This window comes from Mustela lutreola, chromosome 2, assembly GCF_030435805.1.
Source record: "Mustela lutreola isolate mMusLut2 chromosome 2, mMusLut2.pri, whole genome shotgun sequence".
Taxonomy (NCBI): Eukaryota; Metazoa; Chordata; class Mammalia; order Carnivora; family Mustelidae; genus Mustela; species Mustela lutreola.
This window is the reverse complement of record NC_081291.1, coordinates 73,629,720-73,646,158: the sequence shown is the minus strand read 5'-3', so window position 1 is coordinate 73,646,158 and position 16,439 is coordinate 73,629,720. Positions and strand designations below refer to the sequence as shown.

Here is a 16,439-nt window from a genome sequence, read left to right as displayed (position 1 = left end):
ACCCTCTCCCTACCACTTGCACCTGGCCTGGAATGCATGGTCGCTTCTGCTAGGAAAATGGCTGTGGCTCAGGAGTCTGGGAGTCTGCTCGAGTTTCCCTCCAAGGACACCAGCCTGGCTCCAGCCAAGGGCGGGAACAAAGGCCCAGGTCCACTCTCATTCCACACAAGCCTGAGCCTCAGTGTGAAGCATTAAAAGCCTGAGTCTTTGATGGATTGAAACAGTTCCTCTGTAATCCCAGTCTCTTGGCGCTATTTTTACAATCCTTGCTTCGGATCTCTTCGAGGCCAAGGCTCTCCTGGGAGGTTGCTGAGTCAGAGAGTCCCCAAGGGAATCCAGGGGGAGGCTTGCCAGACAAAGTCACCAGTGAGGCCCTTCCTAATGGGCCCTGTGGTCAACCAGGCCTCCTCTACGCTTCCTGGAGATATGGGGGTTTGTGGGGGGGGGGCAGCCCTGGGACCTCCCGGGGCCACAATCAAAGACCCTTCAGTGACCCTAGATTCAGCTAACTCTACATGTTGGGGCCTGGAGGGTCTCTTGAGGACCCCAAGCAGCTGGTGTAAAGCCTGGCTTTGACAGGTGAAGCCACTGAGGCCGGGACAGAGCCCAGGTCTCCGCTGGCCAGAGAGACCCTTCCTGCCTCACAGCACCCTGTGCAGGAGGCTCATGGTGGTTCCATACCATCTCCTTCTTTCTCTCAGCTCCAATTTCCCTTGTTTTGTTTTGTTTTGTTTGTTTGTTTGTTTTGGTTTTTTTTTTTTAATGGTTTTTGTAGAGATTGATGTGGAGTCAAACTCTGTTGGCTACGTTTAGTTTGTGTTTTATTCATGTGGAAAGCTGCCCTGGCTGTGTATTCTGGAGAATTCTGGGCTTGGTCCTGGTAGCAGCTACGTTCTGGACTTCCGAAGGAGTAGGGCCTTGTCCCTCGCACACCAGCATGCAGTAGTGAGTAGGCCTCAGGGTGTTGGCTGAATTTTCTTTGAGGCTCAGCCTCAAAGGTTCATGAGACTAAACCAGGGAGAAGGGATTTAGGATGGTCTCAGAGCAGGGGAGTCCCCAGGCTATGGGGCAGCCATCCCCTCCCATCCCAGAGAACATCATCACTTCTGCCTGCTGTAAGGGGAAGGTTTAACGGAAGCGAGCCATCAGGTTGGCGTGAACAGCTCACAGATCACAACAGGAAATACATTACATGGTTGGGAACAAATGCTGTGGAAATTTTCTTCACAGAAAAGGGAGGGAGAATGTTACATCCTGCCAGACATTTGTACCAAATGGTTAGATGTGGAAATAATTAGCTAATTTATTTTTCTTTCAAGTTTCAAGTTTTATATTTGTTTCTTTTCCATTTATTTTAGTGTAATTCTCTTTAGTATAATGGCATGGTATGTATATATAAATGTGTCTGCAAGCCTGCAGACTAGAAGGAGATCCTCACCTCAAGTGATTTTTCTTTCATTCTGCAACCAGCAGGCAGCGGAGTGTCCGACCGAGTCTTGTGATTGTTTGGCTTCCCTCCAGAATCTCGTCACAGCCCTCCCTGCCAAGGGAATATGATCCTCATGCTTGGTGGGGGGACCTTTCTCAGACACTTTCTATGCCATTTTCAGCCAAACATATTGAATTTGCACTATTTTTTGCACAATTGCTGTTTCAGTTAGCATCTTCACAAATGGGGTGTGGGGGGGAAAAAGGTTGTTAACTAATTTATTTGTTTATTTTAATTTAACTTACTTATTTCTCTTTTGGTTTGGGTTCTACTGAAAACAGAGCCTGACAACGACCTGTGGAAGGGTGCCTGCAGTTTTTTGCAGGTGATTCCAGGAAATAACATAAGGAAATGGGGGGAGTGAGATAATAGGAAGAAGAAAAGCTAGTAAGTGGTGAGTTCTTTTTTTTTTTAAGATTTTTTTTTTATTTATTTGAGAGAAAGAACAAGTGAAGGAAGGAGTCAGAGGAAGAGAGAGAAGCAGGCTCCCCACTGAGTAGAGAGCAAGGGCATGATCCTAGGACCCTGAGATCATGACTCGAGCCAAAGGCAGATGCTTAACTGTCAGAACCACAAAGGTACCTCAGTGGTGAGCTCTTAAAGCAAATAAAAGCTGGCTATTTCCATGGGCACCTGAGCACAATTTGGGGGGGAGAGGGAAGGGGTCCCTAAGGAATAGTGTAAAATACACCTCAAAAGAGTCCTCTTAGCCAATAGGAAGCTGAGGCATTTTTGTACTAATCCTCATCCTCCTTCGATAGAGGGTTTCTCCTGAGGATATCAATCCCCCAACCTTTTGCCTTTTGGGTGGTGCTTGTGTGGACTGAGTAAGCCCTGGTTGCTTTGGAGAAGCTCCGAGGCAAAAAACAAAACAAAACAAAACAAAAAAACAACAACAACCAAAAAAACAAGTTCAGTGGGTAGGGTTGCTGTTGCACACAAGTATTAGTCCACTGTAGCTACAAGCTAAAGTTGAATAGTGTGAACACAGCTGCTGCAATTCTTCTTATTCAAAAGAAAAATAAAATGGATTTTTGGTGGTGTACAAAAATACCTATAATTCAAAGCATAAAAGATGTGAAGAATTTGGGCAATGATGGGAGGAGAAACAGAACACATTTTCCCTCAGGTGTTCTTAGCAGCCAATGTGAGGAAGGAAACTGATCAGTTATACAACTTACAATGTCTATGAGTCAAGAAAATCTCAAGCAAAGTGGGTCTTCCTCCACGGACCTTGGAGGAAAGGGAGGGCACACAAAGGTGATGCTGACACCCCAGTGGTGAATGCAGTGGCCTATCTTCTCACTGTATAGTCTAATGGATGAAGAGTCTGCTCTCAAAACAACAAAGAGTATGATATTCAGGGGGCACATTGTTTGGAAAGGATTCTTTCAATTGAGTGACAGGAGCCCAGCTTAAAATTAACCTTAATAGCTAGTGGCATTTGTTGACTTGTGAGCTTTGAAAGTTAGGAGTGGACTGACTTCAGGCAAAGCTGGATCCAGGTGCTCACATTTTCATCATAACTCAGTCTCTGTCTATCAGTTCCTTGGTCTCACTTTCCCCAGTATGGCTTCATTTTCCAGATATTCTCTTTCTGTGGACGGCAAGTTGGTCCTTGGCACTTCCAAGCTTACACGGCCCTTGAGAAGCTCACTCCCCCAGCATCCATATATGAAATCTTGCTAAAGGATTCCAATTGACACTGCTTGAGGCCCAGGCGAGCCCTTTGAACATTTAATAGCCATAAGAGGACTATGATTAGCCTGGCCCTGGGCATGCGTCCTCCTCTGCAGCTGGAAGACAGGCAGGTTTTTGTGATCCTTAGACCCCTCCATCACAATCATGTAGGATGGCAAAAATAAAACTGAGGAGGCCAATGCAGCAAATCTGTGGTACCCATTATAACTTCTCAGAGTCCAGGTTGACTTCCATATTCTAGGGTAAAGAACCATGATATGGTTCTCACCATGCATCATGAGGGGAGATGGTTTTTGAAATGGTCCAGGTGATAGAATAACAAACCTCCTGCTTGCTTATGAAAATGGATGAAATCCCTATCTATTAAGAAGAGGGGTGTAGCAGAGCCATTGGTTCCCCATGTGTAGCCCCTTGATGTTACCATTCCCATCCTTGTTGATAATCCATGCAATTACTCTGAGGGCTGCCTCTCACCACAGGATTGTGTTTGATGTGTTCATAGGTGGTATAGGTAGTTAATGTCCCCAGGAACAAAAATTAACAAATTGGTAGTTGAAAAATAAATGCCCCATCTCAACAACACCAAAACATGGTCTACACTATCTCCGGGGGACCCTAGTGGATAGAGCCACAGTTGGTTATAGCTGTAATCAATGCTTCCCACATTGGCTTGCTTCCCTTCCCCCTCATCTGATCACCCCAAACTGTGCTTCCTGGGATAACCTCCTACATAAACTATTTGTATTAAAATCCTTGTTTCCAAATCTGCTTCCAGAGGAACCCAACATCAGCATGGGTACTCTTATTTATTCCTCTCATTGCCAGGATCATTAAGAGGTCAAGATGATCCTTCTTAGATTTGGAAATGGCCAGCAGGAGCAGATTCCTGAAGGAGGGAAAGATGGATCACCTTTAGCAAACATACCTCCCATTACAGCTCGAGGTCTTTTTCTGCTCCATGTCCAATTATAGCAGCAAGACTTATTGCTCAGCTTTAAACTGCTATCGGTTATTTTAGAGACAGCACAGCCAAAGAAAGAGTGGAAGCCAGCCCTCAGCAAAGGTTTGCAACCTGGATTCCTAGCCGACAGACCACATCGGCACTCTGTTCCTGAAGGCACTGGGAACGGCGGGTTTGTAATAATTTCCAATGGAGTCCAGACAGGTTACATTACGAGAATGAAGATAACTCCCTTACCTGAAATATATGGATTTATTTCGAGGCATACCTCTGTCTGGTTGAAGTAGGACTTTCATTTAAATGTAAATGTGGGTTTTCAATGTGCTCCTAGAGGAAGGAAAATACTGAAGCTGTTGACATCCAGGACCCTGGGGGAAGGTGCTCTGGGTGGCTCCTGACTTCAGGGGGAGAAGGGGCACAATGGGCAAAAGGTAGAAAAGATCAATAAAAAAGCAATGCAAAGGGAGCAGAGAAACTGAAGACTGGACAACAAGATGAGTTACTGTGGGACAGAGAGGTTGTAGGAGCCTAAGGGGGTTCCCAGGCAGACTAGAATAGCATTGTCTGGTAGAAGGTCCTGTGGTGACAATATTCTCTGTGTTGTTCTGCTCACAAGTGGCTGTGGAGTGCTTAAAATGTGTCATTGATGAACTGAAGTTTTCATGTTATTTAATTATAATTAATTTAAATTGGAACAGCTATAGATGCATAGAGGCCATATTGCACAGCAGAGGACTAGAAGCTTATATAGTTCAGGGAAGGCTTGAAAACAGATTGTTATCCACTCTGAGATAACAGCCCTTGTGATTCTCCATGTAGATGGAGGGGGGCAGATCAGAATTACTTGGAAGGCATTTTCAAACAACACACATGCACTGTTACTCTGATAAGTACCACATCTCACCACGGGAGGAAGGGCCTAGCACAATTCTGTGGTGAGCTACCATTATCTAAGACAGTGTGTGTCCCTCAAGGTGTGAGAGCAGGAGAAAAAAAAAAAAAAAAAGGTTGAGAACTCCTAGCCTACTGGGCCAGAAAAATAGACGTTTTCCTACCTGGAAAACTTGTTGTCCGGGTAGGACAGTTGTCCCCCTGGGACCAGGAAGAAGTAATCTTATTTAGAGCTGATCTTGGTCTGCAGGATTCTTAATGATCAATTTCAGTTTTTCTGTAAGACAGATGTGAAGCTGTATGTATTCATCCCATTTACATTGAAGTCCTACTATGTGCTTAGCTCTGTGTTGGCCACATGGCTTATAATGGAAGGGGTGGTGAGGTAGGGAAGCTAGCTCTCTGGCTCTGGCCACACATTCATGAAAGTTTTCAAAATGACATGGACATTGGGGAGGGTATGTGATTTGGTGAGTGCTGTGAAGTGTGTAAACCTGGTGATTCACAGACCTGGGGATAAAAATATATGTATATAAAAAATATATGTTTATAAAAAAAAAAAAATAAAAAAAAAAAATAAAAAAAAAAAAAAATGACATGATTGAATATTATTTGCAAATCAAGGAATTCTTCTGGGAATGCACCATCAATTTTGTGTTTATTTCCATGAGTTAACATAATCTGGTAAATATAAACACTGAGGTTTTATCAAAATATTTGTGAACCTCAACTGGATATTTCTTCTTATCTTGGCCAGACTAGGGTGATCGTGGGGGGACTCACTCATATACCTATGGTCAGCTGGTGGGTTGCTTGGGGCTGACTTTGCTCATCTTGGCTGTTCTCCCTTATATGTCTGGTACCTATGCTGGGAGAGCTGGGTTGACTCTACCTCATGTTGTCTTTCATCCTCCATTTGGCTAGTCTGTACTTGTTCCCATGGCAGAAGCCAAGGGCCCCAGGGAGCAAGCAGAAGCATACAAGGTCTCTTGAAGTCTAGGTCTGAAACTCCCACATATTATTTCTGCCACATTGTGTTAGTCAAAGAAAGTCATTTGGCCAGCTCAGCTTTTAGGAGTGGGGGAGTAATTCCACTTCTTGATTGGAAGAGCAACTAAACCACCCCTGAAAGGGGCGTGGATATGAAGAGGGGAAAAATTGTAGACTTTCTATGCAAGAGTTTATATGAAAGTCTCAGTGGAGCTTATTGAAATGAGAGTTTAAGGTACTCTGGGGGAGTGGTAATATTTGAAGTTTTCATAAGAAGTTTGCATTCAGAAGAGAGACACATACCTTTGTGCAGAAATGTACATTTTAACTGGGAAGGAAAGCAAGCACATGTGACAAACACATTGTCATTGACCCTACCCTCACTAAGGGAGCACACATGGGAGGTTTTCTTGATAGAAGGGAGGGTTTAAGCTAATCCAGCTTTGCATATCTTCCTGTCTCCTTTTTGAGCACTGGTACAAATTTAGATTTTTGCAAGACAGCTGGCTCTGGTTTAGGTTTTCCTAGACAACTTTGGAATAGAAAGAAATTGATAATATATTTGGAAACTAAAGTCTCCTGAGGTTCTAGAGACTTAGCTTTTGTTAATTTCCTCTTGTTTTAGTGACTTTTTCATTGCTCCCATTTGCATCATCATATCTATGTGTTTTTGTTTTTTATTAAATTTTCAGCTCATCAGTGCTCCTTTTTTGTGTCTTGATAGGATATACATAAATAAGTTAAAGTAATATTAAGAAAGTTGAGTAGGTATGGTAGAGTAACGTAATGGTGGCTACTAAGTTGGAAAGAAGGGCTTATGTTTAATTCAATTAGAAATAGAGAGCTAGGTGTACATAGTAGAAGTGACCCACAATCAGTGACTTTGATACCCAACACACGGTAGCCCACTGTGACATCCAGTTGCCTTCTCCACTGTGGAGGGGTGATCCCTTGCTCAGTTGGCTCACAGGCACTGTCTCTTCAATTTCTTATAGAGGAAAGCGAGAAGTTCTCCTTAGAGTGATGCACCTTAAAGAAAGAGAAGGGGATGGCCCTAGCTGATCTCTGGGCTTTGAATGACATCAACTCTACCCAGATTACTGGGGAAATAGTGGAACCATTTCCTCAGCAAGTTTTAAGGGAATTTGTTTAGACAGATTCAGGAAATACAATTTGATAACTCAGGATTTATCTCATCCTCCACTGTCAAATTGGAATCTTTCCTAGAGCGAGAAACACAGTCAAGAACTGCAGTGTGAGTTGAAATGTATAACTGCACAGGAAGGAATCATGGTTGACAGGGAGCAGGTGCTCTGAGACTGGAGAAAGAAAACAGAAGGCAAAGGGACCCCTTCTCAGTCCCTCTCACATTGTGTTTGGGGTCTGAGCTTACACTGGGTGAGGGAGACTCTCTCTGATATATTCTATGAAAGCATTTTGTTTTTATATCACTGGACCCTTACTTTTAGGTGGGACCCAGCAATAGTAGCATTTCCTGGAAGCTTGTTAGAAGTGCAGACCTTACACCCCATCTTATACCTGCTGAATCAGAATTTACCTTTTAATGAGATGCTCTGGTGATGAGCACACACATTAAAGTCTGAGAAGCACTGGTCTAAAGAAATCTCTTTGATAATTAGAGACAGAGCCTATTCTAGAATGGGATTGGCATTGACTTGGGTTTGAAGAATGGCATTGTCAATCACTAGCTCCGTAACCTTGAATATCTTTCTTTGTTCTGGACACTGAAGCAGGCAGGATGCCTTAGCAAGCAAAAAACTAACCCTTCTATTCAAGGAACTTATAATCATGAAGTAAATGGATCATTGGAAGTCATTGCAATAAATTTCATGATAAGAACAAAAATCAAATGCTATGGGAACACAGATAAAAGTTATGTAGCCCATTCTTAAAGGCAGAGATTTAATTTTTCAGTTAAGGAGTATAATAGGGGGTGGCAAGGAGTCATGCCATTTAGCAGTGATTGAAACAGAAGCCACATTGACTGTTGAGGAACAAATGGGAGGTGAGGAAGTGGAAAGCATTTGTAGTCAAGCCTTTTTAAATGTTTGCTCTGAGGATTAGCTAGAAAGAATATGGGTTGTGGGAAGATTATTTTGTTTCACAGAGAAGAAATCTGATGAAAAAGAACCAGGTGGAATGGAGAAGAGATGTCAGGGAGGAGATCCCAGAGACTGGAAGAAGAGAGACCCAGAGCCAGAAGTTGGGACTGGTCTCAGGCAGGAGAGGAGTTCCTTCCTTTCAACTAGAAGGAGGGAGAAGAAGGTTAAGAGTGGATGCAGGTATGTTTGTAATTTCAGTAGCAGGAAGTCAAAGGAGAGTCCTTCTCAGATGCATTCCATCTTCTATAAGGAAGAGCAAGTAAGAATATTTGCCAAGAGGGAAGAGGTTTGAGGAGAGTAGAAAGAATTGAAACAGACACTGTGAAAAAGAGACAAGGGCTGTTTTAGGGCACACCAAGGTCCCTCTGGGTCCCTCTGATGATGGAGAACTTGCTGTGCCACCAGTATGAGTAGTGGAATGATTTTCTTTAAAAGTGATTGGCAGCGTAAGTATAGGCCAAGACATTAATACTGGTATAAAGGTTTCTTCTTTTTTTTCCCCCTCAGGTGTGTGAGGCAAAAACAATGATATAGGAGTTGAGGATTCTGGCGGAAAAATCATAGACCATGGCATGAGAGAAATCGGTTATTCTCTTCCCTCCCACATTCCTTCTGGTGGGCATATTGGACTTCATGGGCTGACTTGGCCTCCCAATTGAAATCTGAAGGCCTAACACTCAGTCTGACTCAGAATGTGACTATATTTTGAGATAGGGCCTTTAAAGAGGTAATTAAGTTAAGATGGGGCCACTAGGGTGGGCCCTAATTTAATATGGCAGGTATCCTTATAAGAAGATTAGGACAAACAAACAAACAAAAAGAAGATTAGGATGTAGACAGGACCCCCTGGGTGGCTCAGTCAGTTAAGCATCTGCCTTCAGCTCAGGTCATGATTCCGTCTTGGGATCGAGCCCCATGTCAGGCTCCCTGCTTGGTGGGGAGTCTGCTTCTCTCTCTCCTTCTGCTGCTCCCCTGGCTTGTGCTCTCTCTCTCTTTCTCTCTGTCAAATAAGTAAAAATCTTTAAAAAAAGAAGAATAAGATTAGGACACAGACAACACAGACCACGTTAGGACAAAGCAAGAAGGAGGCCATCTGCAAGCCAAGGAAAGAAGCCTCAGAGGAAACCAAACCTGCCAACACTTAGATCAGACTTCCAGCCTCCAGAACTGAAAAAATCAATTTCTGTTGTTTAAGCCACCCAGTCTGTGGTACTTTGTTGTGGCGGTCCAAGTAGACTGATTTCTAGTGGGTGTGTGTTGTGGGATACCTTGGATCATGTAGTCTTACCTTCCTGACTGAACTGTCGGTGGGAGGCAAAGGGGGGCATCTGACTCAACTAATGCCTGGCTGCAGGCCAACTGTCAGGCCATGGCATGCAAGCTGAGTAATCAGAACCTCTACTTTGGGGATTTTATCCAAAAGACATGGACACTGGGGATCCCAATAGACCTAGGGCTGGAATGGCTATTTGGGGGCCATGAACAAGTTGATGAGATGGTAAAAGAAGGTGATCTGCAGACAGAGGAGAAAACAGGTAGGTAGAAAGAAGAAGAAGTGAGAAAACTGTACCTAAGATATGGAGAGAACAGCTCCAGCTCCTAAATCCCCATGGGGCTAGCTTAGTTTCCCATCTTTGGATTCAATAGGACTTCTCCATAACTTTATAATAACCTTCCCTGGAATGAGTATCCACTCCTTAGCTAGACGGAGAGGCAAGAGATGATTTACAGCAAGAAAGTGGAGAAATCAGGGACCTGAAGTTCCTGATGAGGTTGAGGAACAGGAGGAGTGGGTTAACTCAGTGACATGTTCTTTCTATCAAACCTGCCAGCTCTGAGCATCTGTTAATGCACCTTGGCCCATTATCAATCCGATGTGCAATTCCTTACAAAGGTAGCATTTTTTTTTTTTTTTACAGGACAAATCTTGTATTCTAAAAGAGGCTAATCGGAGAGATATTTTGGAATAAAGAGGTCTCTGGCCTCAAAATCAGGCCAAGACCACAATCCTCCCTTTTTTTGTTTTTGTTTTTTGTTTTTGTTTATGTAGCATTCATGTTATCTGAATTTCCTGGGACCAATAAGCTATTTTCTAGGGAATCTCTCTGGGTCCTCACAGTAACCATAGATAGAGAGCAATCCTACTCAGGTGTTGCTTACATGAAAAGGGCCGCAGCATTACCAGGGGCAACCCAGCTGTACGGCTCCTGTTAAATGCATAGGAGGGCATGGTGGTTGGTCATACCCTAAGGTTGGGTCCTCAGTGTGATGTGCCATCCCCAGACCCATGACACTGGTGCCTGTGTCAGTTTCTTTCATGTATTAATACCTTGTGCTTTATGTTTTATAGCAGTTAGAGACAACTTTGCTGGGTAACCAGATTACAAGCACCTTGAAGACAAGACATCTCTCACTGTCCCTGTGGCTCCTTTGGTGAGATCATAGGACTTTGCTTGGAGCATGTGCTCCATAAATATTTGTTGGCATAAAATGAAATACCCCCATTCCCCACCATTGGCCAGAGAATATATATATGGCTGTCTGACTCCTTACTGGGAACATGACAGTTATTAGGACGTCATTCTCTTTTCCTTAGTTTGTTCCCTAACCTCTGTTTAATGCATTCCTCTCAGGTTTGGAAGTGATAGTGGCACCCGCAATTTGTTTATCTGCTCTGAAACATGAAGGTACTTTGTGGTTATCAGGCAGTAACTTTGCCATTGTTTTTCTCGGAAATAGTGACAAGAAGTCAGTGATTAACTCTCACTGCTGCCCCAGTATTTCATGATCGATGGTGTGGCTGTTTTTCCTGTCACTATCAAATGTTGCTTGGCATTTCGCTGTGGGAATTATGGGAGCAGGAGGGTGATGAGGGGCACATCTGAGGCTACCTGGATCTATCAATCTGGTTTTCTAGTAGGAAAAGGTTCAGGTTTCATGTTCAGTGAGAGACTACTTCCCCCATGGCCCCTGCCATGTTCAAGTGGCTTCTAAATGCCGGTATGGAATTGAGGGAAGGCAGAGTGAGCCACAGAGGCATACCGTAATAGGATGTTGGCTGATTGGTGACACCGAATTTCTGCTTGGGAAAAAGATTAGCTATAGAAAAGGCAATTACCTTTGGGTCCCCTAGTTCTGCAAATTTCTACAAAAACTGGGCTGGTTTGTCTTCATGATAACTATGAAGAAAAGTTTTGCTAGCAAAACAAATAGATGAAACAAAATTGCAGGTAGCATGTCCAGACATCTTAGGGAATCATTTGTCAAGCTCTTTAGCAAAGACTATCTAAAAATAAACAATCAGTTGGAATATTTACTTATTAAAGCAGTTGTTATTCGACTTTCTTTTTTTCTTTCTTTTTTTTTTTTTTTAGACAGGAAAATTTGTTAAGTCTTAGATGAAGCAGAAGAAAGAGGAGTTCTTTGAGGTGAAGGCAGGCCATGGGACCCTGCAAGCTCAGATGTCTTCTTCCATCCTATCCCTCTTTCATAGCCAGGGTTGGCCCCTCAAGCACCTCTGCAGAGACCTGGGATGCCAGGGAGGCCACTTTAAAAGCCAGCAATTCAAAAGGTAAGACCTATACTTGGAACTGTTTGATAAGCAGTTAGAGGCACTGTGCATACTTTTCAGAAACAAGATTGTGTCTGAACAAAGCATTCTCTAAACACGGCTTTTCTTTCACCAGAGACTTGTTCTCATTCAAATATCTTTTGCAATTAGCCTAAACAATCGTTTGGAGTTCTTCAAATATAACAGGTACGGAGAAGGGGTGGGAAACAGAATAACATGCTGGGCTGCAGGTGATCGCGGGTTCTTGGAAAAGCAGCAAAGTGAGGGATGGTGTTGTCCGGGTCTGTTGTACATGACAGGAAAGGAGGCAGGAAGAGAACAGGGCACAGAGTTAAGAGAATGGTTATTCCCAGGAGACAATGTGGAGACTTATTCAAATGCACTTGGCCTACTGGGAGTATGGGGCAATGTCACCAGGAAAGGCAGCTTCCAGCATGGATATGCCATATGCCTCCTGGAGGCTGTCCAAATTATACGGTCCCAGGGCCAGGGATGGAAATCCATCAGGGAAGTGCCTAGGACCAAGGAGCTATAGCTCAGCAAACCCCATGCTTGGATTAGCCACCTAAGCCCAAGTACTGGGCAACAAAGCCCAGGGTCCTGGCTAACAAATTAGAAAGGCCAGCAGCATTACCAAGCATCTGTCTATGGTCAAAATCCCTATACCCTCCGAAGATGGCTGACCCTTCCATCCTCACAACGCCACGTGGCCGCCATAATTTTCCACTGATCTATCCTGGAAGATTGGTGGTTTAAGTGGCCAAGGATGCTTAAGTGTTTATACTGTTCAACCAATTCTCTAATCCTCTCTGTGTTGGTGTGTCCACTCATTAAGAGCAGGGCATATGCTGTATTCCTTCTGTTTTTCCAGGAAATGTTATACTGGATATTCAATGTGTTTGAGGATGATTGGAAGCGAGTCTGATAAGTAGATAGAGAGAACAACTTAATGATCTCAGTCTTTAGATCGTGATCAGCCTATGGGCCACCTTCAGTACGAACTTGCCCAGCTGTCACCTGTACTGACAACCACCATCCACCTCAACATTTAAGCTCATTATGCTGCTTTGAACTACCCCGCGCTCACCACAAAGTAAGGCAGCAGCAAGTTTTCAAGATTCTTTCTCTGAAAAGCTGCATCTCTCCATCACTTTCTTTTCATTTATTTGGAAACATATTCCAGAAATTTCTGATGTACAACAAATCGAGAGAATAATATGCTGAAATCTCATGGACACATTACTCAGACATCAACACTTATCAGCATTTTGCTAATCTTGTTTCAAATATATCCAATTTTTTTGCTAAGGTGGCTCAAAGCAATACACACACACCCGCACAGAGATAAACACTTTTGTTTTTTAAAGTATCCTTAGTGTATTATCACCAACCCAGAGTATCTAATATCCTGTCTTCGTTCAAATTTTCCAGAGTCTCTCCAAAAACTTTTACAATTGGTTTGATAAAATCAGGATCCAAAATGGACCCACACATGGTTTTTTTAAATATATTTCCTAAGTTTCCTTTAATCTATAATAGTTTCTCCTCTCCAGTGTTTTCGAAGTCATTTGCACATTCAAGGAATATATCCTTTGTCCCATAGAATTTCCCATTTTCCGGACTTCTCCCTCATAGTGTTGTTTAGCATGTTCTTCTATCTCCTGAGTTTCCTGCATAGCAGTAGTTATATCCAAATGCTTGATTAAAGCCAGGTTTAACTCTTTCTGCCAAGAATCCTTCTTAGGGAGTATTTTATACTTCTAATTGCATCACATGAGGAAACACATAATGCTCATGGCAACTTCTTAGTGCCCATCCTTATTAAACGCATGCTATTATTTGTTTTATAAAGATTTTTTTTTTAAGATTTTATTCATTTATTTGACAGAAAGAGAGAGCACAAGCAGAGGGTGTAGCAGGCAGAGGGAGAAGCAGGTTGAGCAGGAAGCCCGATCCCAGGACCCTAGAACTATGACTTGAGCTGAAGGCAGACATTTAACCAACTGAACCACCCAGGCATGCCTAAAGATTTTATTTTTAAGTAATCTCTACACCAGATGCGGCGCTCCAACCCACATCCTGGAGATCAAGAGGTGCATGCTTTACTGACTTAGCCAGCCAGGTGCCCCTCATTTTTCTTAAACTTAGTATCCTTTTCTTGAATTACAGTTTGATCCCACTGTTAAGGTCTTACCACTGGCTGTACATATTAGCCCGGATCATCAGGAACCACAGAGCACACCCAAGAGGTGAACTCTCTGGAAATCAGCCGGTGTAACAGAGGAGACTATTCCTGAAGTTTCATTTATTGTTCACATTTATCATTATTCCTTGCTGTTGATTTTTAACCCCTCACACAATGATGAAGTTCTGCTTGGAAGGGAATGGTGCATGGCATCGAACCAGGGGCTTGTGTTACACACTCATTCTCAGAGCCCCGGGGAGTCAGTCATGGTCTTAATAACAAAGCAATCACGGTCACAGATGTAAGCTATTGATAGCAATAAATAATTTGTAACTTTACATGCATCAGTTAACAAAAAGTCCCATTAACATCTAAACAAGCTTGCATAAGTTAACAATAATTACTATCTGCGATAATACTTTATTATTGTCCTGGAGCTCACAACTTTAGTTTTAGGAACTAGATCCCAAAATGTCCTTCATCCTGCAAAGACTTTTGTTGGTGTCTCCAGAAATTCAGGCAGATATTTGAGGGCTATGGTATCTTAAAGCATAATGTTTCTGCAACCACAAACAACAAGGCAACTGTGAAATTAACCCAGGATCTGCCTGTATTCTTTCTTTCGTACCTAGGAACCAGGGAGGTCATTTTCATTTGTTAGGGAAAGGCAACCGGCCACTCAAATTAAATGGATGCAATTCTCACCACTGGGGCTTAGAATCCACACGTAGCCTCAAATAGTCTATTGTGCAGATGTGGAGACATGATCTGTTTACAAGGAGATAGGTGAACTTTTGAGTTCTACGAAAATTTCCTTGGGAATCTGGGGCCACCAAAGGAAAGGGTCTGTCAGCGCTGGAAGGAAATAGTTGACAATCACACCCAGATTAGATTATCTTTGCAGAATAAACTGGTGGTGTTTATTGTACTTGTAGAGTCCTACCTAATTTGGACCCTGCCCGAACTTTGCTGTGGTTGAATGCATTCTCAGGTCTGCATTGGGAGGTTGAATCCAGAGCAAAATTCTGGAGGAGAGCCAAGCTATCACAATCAGCTGATTAATCCCCAAGAGGGTTTTCAGGGCCCTTCTCCAGGTCTGGGACCAAGCTACCTTTGAGTCTCTGTTTTTCCACTATCACAGGGAAAACAGCAGCCAACTTTAGAGGGAAAAAAATGATTGGAAAAGCAAAGTGAGAGTATCTACTAGCACATTACTCATAATTCTGTGAGCCTTGCGACTCCCGTCCATCATGGAGAAAAGTTTTATTTACCTTTCCATGATAGGAAAATACTCACCCCCGTGACTTCGCCAGCTCTCCACCTTCCATGCTGCATCGAACCGCCCTGGCAGGAAGTTGCGAGGGAAGGCAGCCATGCACAGTGAACAAATGTCTTTGTGAGAGAGGAAGGCTGTCCTGGGCAGTGGCTAACAGGCCTGCTCAGTGGAATTTTTCTCCCTTTTTAACCAGACTGAGTCTTGCTCCTTTCTGGCAGGCAGTCAGGCCTACTCTTCCAAGTACGCAGGAAAGTTCTGTTTTGACAAGCACACACATTCTTTTTTCAGAAAGCCACAGAGGCGAACGCCTTTGTTGTAGACAGACCAACTCCCTTCCAGTACAGAAGGTGAAACCCTTTCATGAGCCACATAATGGGAGCAGCCGTGGCACGGGCCCACTCAGTCCCCGAAAAGTACATAACTTCCATTATGTGGCTTCCACATACGGAATGTACTTCCCCTCTCGAATCCAAACGCTGGCAGGGCTGTTTGTCCGGCGCTGGGACTGGCAGGGAGCAGGGGTTGGCAGGAGTCATGAGGCATTTTTCTGTGGGCTTTGGTTTCCTGGCCAGTTGAACCTAGTCCAATTATTGTCCCAAGATTCTGCCAGATAAAACAAGGGGAGAGCTTTTCTAATGCCTAGTGACTAAAAGATGGAGGAGAGGAGGCACATGCTGAATGGGGGGTGGGGCTTTCAAGTTCCAGCAAGGGCCATGGCTCAGGAGACCCCTCCCCAGGCAAGGCCTCTGACTCTGCCCTGTGGAATGTGTGCGGTGGCCTCCAGAGACCTTGCCCTTCAGGCAAATGCCTGGCACTCCAGCCTTTCTCACCCTGGCATGGGGCTTCAATCTTAGCACCCTTTGTGACGCAAAGTCAAATTCCCTGGAACATGAGGTTAGCATTTTCAGCAAACTAATCCCTGGTGTTTAGTATTCTGGGCAGAGTGGGCCATGTCCACGAGTGTTCTAGAAAGTTGCTACCTTGAGATGGCATCACGAAGACTAGTAAGATGGGTTCCTGGGTGGCTCAGTCAGTTGAGTGGCTGCCTTTGGTTCAGGTCATGCTCGGATCAAGCCCCTGCATTAGGCTCCCTACTCAGCAGGGAGTCTGCTTCTCCCTCTGCCCCTCCCCCCACTCATTCTCTCTCTCTCTCTCTCTCTCTCCTCTCTCTCCCTCTAATAAATAAGTAAAAAATCTTTGAAAAAAAGTGCTGAAAGATACTGTCTGCTTCCAAAGTACCTCCCTGACCTGA

General features: G+C 43.7%; 1 long non-coding RNA gene across 1 annotated transcript; it reads right to left on the bottom strand.

The window, feature by feature from the left end:
• Nucleotides 1–2,799: 2,799 nt before the first annotated feature.
• Nucleotides 2,800–15,612, bottom strand: LOC131824422 (uncharacterized). Its single transcript, XR_009350853.1, has 3 exons — nucleotides 15,208–15,612; nucleotides 5,207–5,319; nucleotides 2,800–4,478 (listed from the first exon to the last, which is right to left on the bottom strand). It is a non-coding gene; the product is annotated as an uncharacterized LOC131824422 (long non-coding RNA).
• Between the last annotated feature and the right edge of the window lie 827 nt (nucleotides 15,613–16,439).